Genomic DNA, 12,598 nt, shown 5'->3' with positions numbered 1-12,598 from the left:
GGGCTGAGAAGGTGGCTCAGTGGTAGAGTGCTTACCTTGCAGGCATGAGGTTTGATTCCTCAGCACCACCGAAGCAGAAAGTGACACTATGGCTCAAGTGGTAGAGCACTAGCCTTGAGCTGAAGAGCTGAGAGATAGTGCCTAGGCCCAGAGTTCAGGCCCCACAACCAACAAAAAAGAAAAAAAAAATAGAAAGATTTAACTTCTCACTACTGAGCAGACTGAGATCCAAGGATCTTGGGTCAAAGCAAGCCTGGGCAGAAAAGTCCTCCAGACACTATCAACTATAAATTAACTAGCAAAAACACCTGAAATCGTGGCTTAAGTAGTGACTGAAAAATGTGAGCAAGTGAGTGATGCCCTGAGTTCAAGACCAAGGAGGTAGGAAAGGGGGGGAGGGAAGAAGAAAAGAAGAAGACAAGGGGAAAGAGGGTAAAAACAAAAAAGAGAAAGTAGATGGAAGGAAAAGTAGGCTTGAGTAGAAAGTAAGTCAGGTACATAGCTCTGTTCAATACAGCTGATGGTTTACTACTGTTATCATCAATGTCCACATCCCCTTCACAAAACAACATGTAGTACTTCTTTGTAGCTGTCATTACATGAAGGATATATTTATATGAATGACCATTGAATGTCACTAAATTCTATGGGACACTAAATTCTATGGGGACATTAAACAGATCTGCTTTCTTCTATCATATACCCCAGGACTCAGCAAACAGAATATATTCTATGCATGTGTGTTAAGTCAACAAGTCTAAAATTTTTTATAATGACCTTAACAATTTCTTCCTAATTCATCCAATAGCACCCACAATTACCTTCTACTACTAATTAATATTAATGCACAGATTCTATAACTAAATTTAATGGTGGCATATTCACTGTATTCAAAATGATACATTTCATCCAAGGAGAACAGTTTGTACAACAGCCCTATTAAGAAACTATGTTCCATGCCATCAGCAACTATCTTTCCTATCTTGACTGACTCTGTGAGAATATATAACACAAATACAGCCAAATCTATGAATTGTTAAAAGTCAACTGGTTAAATCACTAAACTGATATTTCTTATTGAACCGAGCATTATATTACATTTATTATATTACTTTTGACTCAAGGCCAACTTTACCTTTAACTTAGCTTTTGAAGGGTAATTACAAATGCATACAAAAAATAAGTTTGAGTAAGAGGATAAACAGATTTTTTACCATACTGGCATTAACCAATCTCGTGCAACCAACTTGTAAGAACTTGATAGAAATTAATCGAATAAAAAGTTAATGAGAAGTTTCCATTTCCAAGTTGGACACACATACCATATTTTTAGTCAATTGTGAAACAAAAATAGCAATATTTCTCTAACACAAAAATATACTCAAAATCCTATTTGAAGCACAGTAACCAAAGCAAACATGGGTGGCATTCATGTGATAAGTTGAAATAAGTATCACTGAGTGTAAAGTTCTGGATTTAGTAGCTTCCAATGTAAAATGAAAAGAACATAATCTCACAACTCAATCTGACTCATCAGTGAAGGGAAACAACACACACACACACACACACACACACACACACACACACACACACACACACACACACACACACACACACACACACACACACACACACACACACACACACACACACACACACACACACCGTATAAAGTTCTGGATTTAGTAGCTTCCAATGTAAAATGAAAAGAACATAATCTCACAACTCAATCTGATTCATCAGTGAAGGGAAACAACACACACACACACACACACACACACACACAATCCTAACACAGAAGGCCAAAGCATATCAGATAAACATTTGACAAAAGATAAATTTCCATAGAAAAAGCAGATATGTTTGAAAGTTGAATGTTCATATTTGTATTATACCAAGTAAAATCAACCTTTAGTAAAAGATTCTGAAGCAGTAATAACAAAGTATGAAAAAAGTACCGGATTTGTTCATTTAAGACAAATATTAATGTATAAATATATATGAGTATTTCATTTTTGTATTACTTCTCTCATCTTCAAATTCAGTCTAAACACAGAAATGCATAAGCAGCTCTAATACTACATTTTCTTCAACTTGCTACTATAACACTTTTTTCTTGTCACCATATATTTTCATAAATATTCTGACTCACAAATGGTGTAAAATAGTTGCTGATAAGATTCCAACAACAGAAAAATTAGATGTCTAGAGATTTTTAATATAAGAATGTTAAAGTCTTACAATCCAGTTTAAACCAGGGCTGAGCAAATTTGAGAGTAACAGATGTAATAATGAGAGAGTTGTATTACTATTTTTAATGTCACAAGAGGCGTATTATAAGCAACTCACTATTATAAGGAAAGGAATCAGATTGCTAATACTAGAATTTCCAAGTCATAACTTTTTAGGACTTGAGCAAAGGTCTTCATAGTAAATTGTATATAGTTTGTAGAAAGCCTATTATGCTCCAAAGTTTCTGGAGAGGAAAACATACTTACCCCTATTATCTGACACACTTTCAATGACTAAATGATAAGTAGCAATATCTCAAAGTATTCTGATTGGAGCTAGCCCTATGACATTTATCTATTTGGAGTCCTTGTCTGTCACTATTATCTCTTATCAAAAAGTTTTTCAAGGCAACATTCCAATCATATAAATATTTTGTCTAATGAAGCAGAAAGCCTACAGCACTGAGTATTCTTTGCAAACAGCTCAAACTCATACTCTGCATGCTTATCTCTTCAGAATGTAATTTCACATTTTGCAAACTGTATGTTCAAAACAACAAGGCTGCTTAGGAATTGTGGCTCTATCCTGTGTGCGTGTGTGTGTGCGTGTGTGTGTGCGTGTGTGTGTATGTGTGTGTGTGTGTGTGTGTGTGTGTGTGTGTGTGTGTGTGTGTAAGATCTTAAGAACTGAAATATTCTCTTGTCTTAGTCCTCTTGCTAAGTGCTCTAATATCACTTTCCCTACCTATTTTCTAAACTGTTTTTGTAAGAATTAAATTTAAATTACCAGATAAACTATTTTACATTTTTCAGATTTTGTAAGTGCCACAGTACATGTCATATCTATCAGAATACTTGTCTGTTACAAAGGATCAAAAGTTGTTGGCAAGCCAGGCACCAGTGGCTCACACCTGTAATCCTAGCTATTGTTTTTGAGATTATTTTTTAATTGATTAACACTTCCACTAATTATGATGTCATAATTATGTCACACATATGTGATATATGTCAGATTTACTGAATAAAAGATATTAATCTCTGAATTTAGATAAAAGAATTCAGATACAGACATATGCACAAAGTAATATTCCTTTAAATCTACGTAACTGACAAAAACATCATAAAGGCTGTGAAACTAACTTATAATAGAAAACAGCCTTATTGCAAAAGAAGAAAAGGAAGAGGAGGAGAAAGAAGAAAGGAGGGAAGAGAAAGAAAAGAAGGAAGGAAGGAAGGAAGGAAGGAAGGAAGGAAGGAAGGAAGGAAGGAAGGAAGGAAGGAAGGAAGGAAGCAGGGAGGGAGGGAGGGAGGGAGGGAGGCAGAGGGGGAGGGAGAAAGGGAGGGAGAGGGGGAAGGGAGAGGGGGAAGGGAGGGAAAAAGGGAGGGAAAGAAGGAGGGAAGATAGTCCTAAGCATATGGTTTCTCTTTCCTACACCACTCCACCAAAAAAAATTAATAATAATAATAATAATAATAATAAGGTATAGTAACTGGCATGAAACATTGTTTGCACTATTAACAACATGAAGTATATGAAATATAAAATGAAATAAAAGATATATACATGTATACATGTACACAGGAAGATATAAACAATCATAGTGGTTCTGCCATTGTGCATCATTTATTGCTCACCTTGTCTTTATTGAATATGTTTCTTCATTAACTATTTTTTTCTTCAATTCCAAGAAACTATAAATTTTTAACTTTACAGAAAGAAGCCAAGTTGTTTGAATTAACAACTACTTCCCAATTACTGAAGACTGACTCCCTCCCAGAAGCTTACAAGTAATCCTCAAATTACTCTAACTACTAGTACTATAAAAAAAAACTTATTAAAAACTAATCATCAAGGGTTAAAACTAATGGTGACTTAGCAATTTACAGCATTATAATATGGTTTTGAAAATAATTTTTGTGTAATGAATGAAATAAAAGTAATTCTCAATTAACTTTAAAATGTGTTTGAATTATTAAATAATTATACACAGATTAAGACCTTTATATATAAGTAAGTTGCAAGTACTTTAACAGAGTAGGTTACAAAATAAATGCTTGTTTTGTGTTCATGTTATTTTGAACAGAAAAATAGGACAAACCCTAAAGTTTTAAAGTTCAGGTAAGATGTTAAGATTCAGTTACACTTTAAATAATGAAGTATAGATCTTGAAATGAGAGACAATATTTAATTGGGTTAATAAAATTTGAAAGAATTCGTAGTTTCACATAATTTTGAAGTGTCTTACATTAAGGAAGCGGAAAAATTTTATTTCATAATCAGCCATATGTGTTACACATGTTAACAAATGAAATGAAGTGGCTAAATATTTATCTGATTAATAGAGACACAGTCTTGCAATTTCAATAGAGTGTCTCATCACATAACTACTCAAATTTCTCCAATATTTATATATCTGTAATATGTAGATTATATAATATTAACCAGTGGCCATTTAAACCTAACAGAGACATAATTTTAAATTAATCCTAGAAACTTACACATTTTACAATCTAAACAACAAGTTCATTTTAGAGTAACAAGATACAACTGTTTTTCTGGAATTGTGCTTCATCGTAACCATTTTATCATAATTTAAACCATGTATTCTAAAATACATATTTTCTAGGGAAAAAACCTCCCATTAAAAGTTTACAAATAAGAAGTAACTGTCAGAAAACACAAAAAAAATAAAAAATATGATGTATTTATAAGAATAAAACTAATTTCATCTATTTAAAAGGCACTAAGAATACCTACCAATATATTACTTTCCATATTCAAAAAAGAATTCCTAATCTTAGGAATGTGCAACATGGCATTTTTTTTTAACTTTATTGCCACTTTGGTGAATCTCTCTGTCCCAAAGCAGATCCCCTTCAACATTAATACTCTGACCTTGCAGAAAACTGATAAGGTTTATAGTGAGAAAAAATGAGTTTTTATGGGTTTCCCAAAGAAAATTCTGATGACATTAAAAGCCACATGATAATATCAATTTGATAACCAACATTTTACTGCCAAATCACAAACTTAAGATTTCTCGAAAAATATCCATGTGGATTTGCCAAAAGATACAATGTACGAAAGATAATATTTGTCTAAACTCATGGCAGTTTAGAATCCCTCTGCAAGCTCTAAATATACATAAAAAATATTTTCTTAATCAGGTCATCTTAAAAGCATTCAGTATTACAAGATGAGCCATTTATATTAGGCTTGATTGACCCTCCTGCTGATGTATTTGTCAAATGTCAATTCACATACAACAGCCTAACCTCTTTAAGTTCTATGTCATACTTTTCTTCCAACCAACAAGCAATTGCATAATGTATGGAAACAGAGATTATTTTCTAGTAAAGCCATCTTCAAAAGTCAATTTCAATATTCAAAGTATTCCGCTCTCATAACTGAAAATAAGTTGCTTACTGAAATGACAGTCTTCCGTTTCACTGCCTTAAAATTAAGCTGGCATGGATAATAAAAGTGTTTTCTTACTAGATATATTTAGTATTCAAAATTTTTTAAAACAAATACTAATCTATAATTAGATTTGAGTGCAATCCTATAGAAAATAGAATTTTTATTTCCTGGAAGCAATATTATTTAAAAATCACAAAATTTATAACCACAATACCAGAGCTTTCATGCATTTAAAAACAATCCTTACAGAAGTTTCTTATTTTTTTCTTTATTTTTCTTTTTTACTCTTATTTTATTTTTTTCTTTATGTAAATGTCAGTTTTATCTTCACCAGTTATGTATTTAACAAATTGTGTGCTTATTATATGTTTAGCCATAATTATTCCATGTGTTTAAGCAACGATCCTCATATATAACAATCTCATCTCAATTGATGTGAAGTAGAAGTCATCATATAATTTTATGTCAGACAGCTGGGCGCCAGTGGCTCACGCCTGTAATCCTATCTACTCAGGAGGCTGAGAGCTAAGGATCTCGGTTCAAAGCCAGCCTGGGCAGGAAACTCCATGAGACTTTTATCTCAAATAAACCACTAGAAAACCGGAAGTGGCCCTGTGGCTCAAATGGTACAGTGTTTGCCTTGAGCTGAACAGCTGAGGGATAGCGCCCAAGCCAAGTTCAAGCCCCATGACTGACAAAAAAAATAAATAAATTCTGTCAGACAGATGTACCTATAAAGAAAAATAATTTGGTAGAATACAGAATAGTGGCTACTGAAGACTGGGTAGGTATAGCAGATATTTCTTTTTTTTTTTTTTTTTTTTTTTTTTTGCCAGTCATGGGGCCTGAACTCCGGGCCTGGGCGCTGTCCCTCAGCTCTTCAGCTCAAGGCTAGTGCTCTACCACTTGAGCCACAGCTCCACTTCTGGCTTTTTCTGCTTATGTGGTGCTGAGGAATCGAACCCAGGGCCTCATGCATGCAAGGCAAGCACTCTACCACTGAGCCACCTTAACATACTGTACAGAGGGGCTACAATTACATGGGCAGGATAATGCATACATTTCTTACCAAGCATTGCAGCCTCCTCCTTTGTTTACCCTTCACCTCCCTTCCCAGCCTCCCCCCTCCCCCTACCCAATTATACCCCCCTCCCCCCCACACCGACATTGTAAAGCTGGTTTTGACATGACATTTTGTACTTCTCATTGTTGCAACAGGTCCACCTGAATCCTTAAACGACTTGTTTGTCCCCATCCAGATATTTCATATAGAGCTGGCAAACAAGGCCATACTGATGATGAGATGATCATTTCAATAGAGACCAAAAGAAGACTGCCTATGTGGATCTGGATTTAAAGTGATCCAAGAAAGAAAAGTAAGGCCTCAACAGAGAATATATTTAGTATTTGCAGATAGTATTTGCAGGTAGGTGTGCACTGTTGAAAGAATAAACAGATTTGTTTTACTCATCAAGAATTGTTAAATGATTGCACTTAAATTACACTACTTTGTGACATTAAGAAGGTCAAATTACAATATTTCACCTCAGGAGTGGATATCATTAAATATAGAGTGGTAACTGTTGTAAGATATTAGATCTGGGTCTCAAAGTTGGACCAATTACTAGCCCTTCTTCAACAAAATGAACCAAGACCACAGAATATAGGGTTGAGGAAATGTGACAATGCAGCTTTATCTCCTTCTGCTTTTCTCCTAAAATTCAAACTAAATTACTTTAACAGCTTGGTAATTATCAGAGGAGAGTCTTACAGTTGAATCTCTTAGATGAGTAAAGTAAGACTCTGTATTTTGTATCTTCAAATTCCAAACATTTGCCCTGCCCTCCAATGGTTGAGGGACCATCCCAAGAATAAACCTGAATCCTGGAAAGTAGTTGTGACAGATATATGGATACAGATCTAATTAGGTGAGAAGTATGAACTGCAAATGCACTTTAGAGGGAAGTAAAGGGAGAAAATATTGGCAGAGATGCAACCAAACATTGCTGCACAAATCACAATATACACAAGAAATATGAAAAAGGAAGGCAATGTGGCTCCTCTACAAACTTATATCACTTCAATAACTAAACTAAAATACTGAAATCATTGAAATGCTGAAGAATTTAAGATCATTAATTACAGGATCATTGATTTCAAAAAGGAATCAAGCAAATAAATGAAGTAAGGAAAGTGATTCATTTTGCATAAGACAGTAACACTCATAAGAAATTGAACAAGTAAACTAAGGTACTTTTTAAAAAAAAAAAAAAGGAAATATTGGAAATAAAAACTTTAATAAATCAAAAACTTAAAACAGTGGAAAACATTACCAATAGACTAGATGAAGCAGAGGGAAGAAAATCAGAAGAAAGACATCAAACAATATTATATTCAGGGAGCAATAATGAAAAAATAAAGTAACTACAACTTTCAAATCTGAGCCGAAAGGTTAGTTAAAAAAAAAAAGGGGAGTTGACATACAAATTAAAGACATAAAATATATTCATATATTCAATAAAATTATAGCAGGAAAGTTCCCATGTCTAGGGAAAGATATTTGGACATTCAAGTAGAGGAGGTATTTAGACAGGACCAGAAAAAACTCTCTCCACATAATGCTGTAGTTAACATGTGAAGACCACAGAACAAAGAAATAACACTGAAAGATGTAAAAGAAAATGTCAACTTAGAATTACATCACAACAATAACCCTAAAAGATAGGAATATATGGATGTCTTTCAAGCACTGAGAATATGTAACTCCAAACCAATATTCCTATATCCCCAAAAAGTTATTTAGAATCCATAAAGGAATAAAGACTTTCCAAGATAAGCACAAATGAAAGCAATTCATGACCAATAAACCTTACACACAGATGAGGGAAAAATGCAGACAGAAATATAAAATCTGAAGAATATACAACCAAGGTAACTTAAGCAGGTTAGTTTATAAACCAGAGAGAAATAAATTAGCAAATGTGAGTGAGAAAACACATGTTCAATTTAGTAAATCCACAAACTTCTAACAAGAATAAGGGAAAAAGACAATAAATAATACTCAAATAGTAAGGAAAAAGAAATAGCAAATTTCCACAAATTAGCAAATACCTCTTAATACTAACCTTAAATGTAATTAAATTTAATAACCTTAAATTTCCATTTAAAAGACACAAACAAGGTTAATAATTTTTTAATCCAACTGTTTATTGTCTACAGTATACACACTTTAATGGCAAAATGGAAAAATTAAAGTATAAATATGAAGAAGTCAAAATCAAATAGAAGTCATATTAATATCTACATTTATTTAAAAAAGTAGATATCAAGCCAAAATTAACCAGAAGAAATAAGGAAGATCACTATGTATTACTAAAGAGAACAATCCATCAAGAACACACAGTAATTGTACATATGGCACCAAATGTTGATGTTCACAATATTATAAAACACTCTATTGGAAGCCGGGCGTCTGTGGTTCACATCTGTAACCCTAGCTTCTAAGGAGGCTGAGATCTAAGGATCCCGGTTCAAAGCCAGTCCAGGCAGGAAAGTTCATGAAACTCTTATCTCCAATAAACCACCAGAAAACTGGAAATGGCACTGTGGCTCCAGTGGTAGTGCTAGCCTTCAGCTGAAGAGCTGAGGGGCAGTATCCAGGCCAGAGTTGAAGACCCATGACAGACCAAAAAAAAAAAGAATGCTACCGGAAATAAGGGACAGATGTTTTCCAATATGATAGTAATTGACAATCTCAATACCCCACTCTCATCAATAGATCATCCAGACTTAAAAATAAAAACAAGTGGGTACCTGTGGCTCACATCTGTATACTGGCTACTCAGGAAGCTAAGTTCTCAGAATCAAGTAAAGTTCAAAGCCAGCCCAGGCAGGAAAGTCTGTAACATTCTTTTTTTTTTTTTTTTTTTTTAACCCTAGCTAGCTTTTTTTTTTTTTTACTTGTGAAAATACCGTACAGAGGGTACATGAGCAAGGTAATGAGTACATTTCTTATCAAGCATTGCTGCCTCCTCCTTTGTTTCCCCTTACAATCCCTTCCCCATCTCCTTGTCTCCCCCAACATTCTTATCTCCAATTAACAACCAGAGAGCTGGAAGTGGAACTGTGGCTCAAAGTGGTAGAACACTAGCCTTGATCAAAAAAAGCTCAGAGACAGCGCCTAGACTCTAAGTTCAAGCCCCACGACCTACAAATAATAAAATTAATTAAATAAACAAAGAAATTTCAGAATTAAACTAGACAATACATCAAATGGACTCAACAGAACATTTCACCAATACACTTTTAGAACCAGCTTATGAAACTTTCTCAAAAATAGATCAAAATTTGGGCCATTAAAAAAAATCTTAACAATTACACAAAGAAAAATAATTTCTAGTTCCTTATAGGATCATAATAGAATAAAATAAGAAACCAGTAATAGTAAGAGAATCTTTAGAGACTATAAAAATACAAGCAAATTGAACAATATACTTTTGGTTGATAAATTGGACATTGAAGATATCACGGAAAAATTTTAAATTTTCTCAAATCAATTAGAAAATGAGAACACAACTTACATGATCTTTAGGTTACTGCAAAGACAATTTTCGGTAGGGCTTCATCACTATGATTACCTACATTAAACTTCAGGGAGACCCATAGAAATAACCTAGTTATACATCTCAATATCTTAGAAAAACAAAAACAAGCAAAACTCAGAACTCGAAGATGAGCTGGTGGTTTAAGCCTGTACTTAGCTACTCAGGAAACTGAGATCTGAGGATCCAGGTTCAAAGCCAGCCCAGGCAGAAAAGTTCTTGAGATTCTTATCTCTAATTAACCACCAGAAAACTGGAAGTGGCACTGTGGCTCAAAGTGAAGCACTAGCCTTGAGCAAAAGAGTGCAGGGATAGCACCCAGGCCCTGAGTTCAAGCCTCACAACTGACCAAAAAAGAAGAAAAGAAAAAGAAAAATTAGGGGATGAAAAGTAATGAAATGTAGGCTAAAAGGGTACCTTCAATTCAATGAAACAATAAGTTGCTATTTGAAAGGATAAACAAGAATGATAAACCCAAAGCCTAACTAACCAGAAGAACCAGAGAGAAAACCCAAACTAATAAATTTGTAAATAACATACGACAAATACAAATGAATCCAGCTCATCATTAAGGAATGTTAAAAACTTACATTACAAAACTGTAAAGTCTAGAAGAAATGGATAAAGTTTGAGATACACATGACCTACCAAAATTAAACCCATGACAGTATAAAAAATTTAACTGTATCATAATAAGCAATGAAACAGAGGCAGAACACGAAAATCTCCCAACAGAAGATGGACACCAGACACTAAACATCACAAAACTGAAACCTGGAGTATCATAGTTCAAAGCTAGCCTGGGCAAAAAACTGCAAGACTCCATCTCCACTCAGAAAGCCAAATGAACTAGAGGTATATAGCTCAAGAGGTTAAGAGTGCCAATAAGTAGCAAAAAAGTTGAGCAATGCTTGCATAAAAGAAAAGACAAAGCGAATAAGGAAAGGACTAGATAGCTTCACTGCTGAATCATACCAAACCTTAAAAAAAAAATACATGAATGATTCTCACAATATTCCATTTTAAAAAGGGAAAGGGATGCTACCATAATTGCATAATCATCATCCAGTGAGAATTGTTAAGCTATTACTACTGACTTAGCTATTCAAGTAAAATTATTGCACATAACATTGAATATGAAGATATACATAATAAACCATAAAATATAAAACACTTATAATATGAGGCCTTATTTGGAAGCATAAAATGAAAGATGAATGAGGAAATGTAAAGAACAAAGCTACTTACATGAGGAAGCATTATCAGGGATACTAAAATATTTTTCTTAAAGTATTTAACTGCCACTATAAGTCAAATATTACACTGACTATTGAGAAGAGTAAGGTAAAAATAGTGACAGAGGGCTGAAATTCATAGACAATACTCTTAAATGCAAACTGTTAGCCTATAAATTATTACTTCTAAATATATGACCAAAATATCATTAAAGGGCCAAATATTACTATTAAGACCCAAATCCATATTAAAATCTAGGAATCTATCTTGTCTACATTTTGATAAGGTAAGAACTTTCTAATAGGACTGTTTTTGAATGTTAAAAAGGCTTCCTTTATTCTCAGTAACTGTAAACTGTTCAGATAGAAAATTTGAGTTCCAGACACTTGGATACATTCCCTGCTTTGAGATAAGTTCTATCCATGCACAGGTTGTTTTAGTAATTAAGGTAGCAACAACCAACAAGCCGTCATGAATGAAAAGGGAGGAATTTATTAAAACACTTATATAGTGGATGCTGTATGGATATAGTAAAGAGTTGTTCATCTTGTCCTCTAATGTGAACATTTGAAACGGAATGAAAACAGAATAAAGAGAATTTCAGTAAGACATTAGAAGAGTGGTGAGGCATTGGTTCACATTACCAACTTATACAATTCAATCTGTAGATTTTTAATAAAGAGGTTGCCTACTTTCTTCTACAGCAGGTTAGTTCAAAACAAACAAATGTAAAGATGACCTCTCCAGGTTTTTATATTTATTATTATTATTATTATTATTATTATGTTTCTATTTTTGTGGGTTTGAACTCAGGGCCTTGTGTTCTTGCTACAGCTTGAACCACACCTCCACATCTGGCTCTTTATAGGTTAACTGGAGATAAGTCTTTCAGATTTGCCTGCCAGGCCTGACTTTAAAAAGTAATCAATAGATCTCAACCTTGTGAGTAGCTAGGATTACTGGTGTGAGCCTTTGGTGCCTGGCAAGATTTCTTTTGGACAAGACAAGTCCTATTATACATAATAATTTGTATGTGTTTTAAAAAACATGAAGCTGTCACTTTAAGAATTAAAAGACATTGACCCATTGTAACAATGAGATGTACAAGA

At 33.8% G+C, this 12,598-nt stretch overlaps 1 protein-coding gene across 6 annotated transcripts in view; it reads right to left on the bottom strand.

Moving 5' to 3' along the window:
• The window catches only part of Gtdc1 (glycosyltransferase like domain containing 1), a 388,745-nt gene that overhangs the window by 291,925 nt on the left and 84,222 nt on the right, over positions 1–12,598 (bottom strand). The gene's annotated exons all lie outside the window — the stretch shown is intronic.

This window comes from Dipodomys merriami, unplaced genomic scaffold (assembly GCF_024711535.1).
Source record: "Dipodomys merriami isolate MVZ:Mamm:240054 unplaced genomic scaffold, mDipMer1.0.p SCAF_1, whole genome shotgun sequence".
Lineage (NCBI taxonomy): Eukaryota > Metazoa > Chordata > Mammalia > Rodentia > Heteromyidae > Dipodomys > Dipodomys merriami.
The sequence above is the reverse complement of the archived record's forward strand: the minus strand, read 5'-3'. Positions and strand labels throughout refer to the sequence as shown.